The sequence below is a fragment of the Contarinia nasturtii genome, unplaced genomic scaffold (assembly GCF_009176525.2).
Source record: "Contarinia nasturtii isolate CC-2019 unplaced genomic scaffold, AAFC_CNas_1.1 Cnas_scaffold_129, whole genome shotgun sequence".
In the NCBI taxonomy this organism is placed as follows: Eukaryota; Metazoa; Arthropoda; class Insecta; order Diptera; family Cecidomyiidae; genus Contarinia; species Contarinia nasturtii.
In genome coordinates, this window is record NW_022197486.1 from 12,224,790 (window position 1) to 12,225,741 (window position 952).

Here is a 952-nt window from a genome sequence, read left to right on the forward strand (position 1 = left end):
AGAACAGTGAAAATGAGCACCCACACCACTCGTTTCAAGTTTGTCATTTTGATCAGTATAAGATGATGCAAATGCATTCACACAACTTTTCTTTTGGCATTAAGTTTCAAATCTATTCAGTCGCTTGAATATTCTGGGCATTCAGTCGTATCATTTCATATGCGTTTAATGCAAACGAGGCGCTTGAATCTTTGCATTTGAAAAGATTAACAGTGTGCTTAAATTATTCATCTCAAATTTTACGGGTTTTTCTTTATAAAACTACACAGTTCTTTGAATATTTTATTGTATTTTTTCATCATTTAGACTGAATTCCAAATGCACGCAAATATTCATGCATATATTTTAATCAAATATTATCCATTCAATCGTTTTCGTTTATTCATACGCAATGAATGCACATTTTTTTTCTTCTGAATATTATGTGCATCGCACGCATTGCAAAATATTCACGGTTGTTGTTCAGGTGTGCAAACGAATTTTAATCAAATTTCCAACATCCCGATGAAATCGACGAAGCGAACAGCGAATCGTTTAGCATAAATCATTTTGTAACATGGTAATATTTTATTTAAACGGAAAATGCATTGAAGTGAAACATTTCAAAAACCAAAATACAATTTACGAAATTCATCAATCACAAACCCGTTGATATCACACCCGTTTTTATGGAATAAAAAAAATTGAACCACATACCAAAAAAAAAAACGCAAAAAATTATACATGATTAAATGATGGGCAATTGAATTTTAACAAAAAAGCATCGTTCATGGCAGTTTTCATCAAATGAATGTCTATTAAATCTCTGCGGCCATATATTTGATATATAGCCGATTGATATTTATTTGAAAATGATATATGGTACGAAAAGGGAGAAAACCAATCGCCAAAACTTATCTTGAATGAAAATTCATTTGTAGAACGTAATTTATTGGTTTATTTACTATTTACA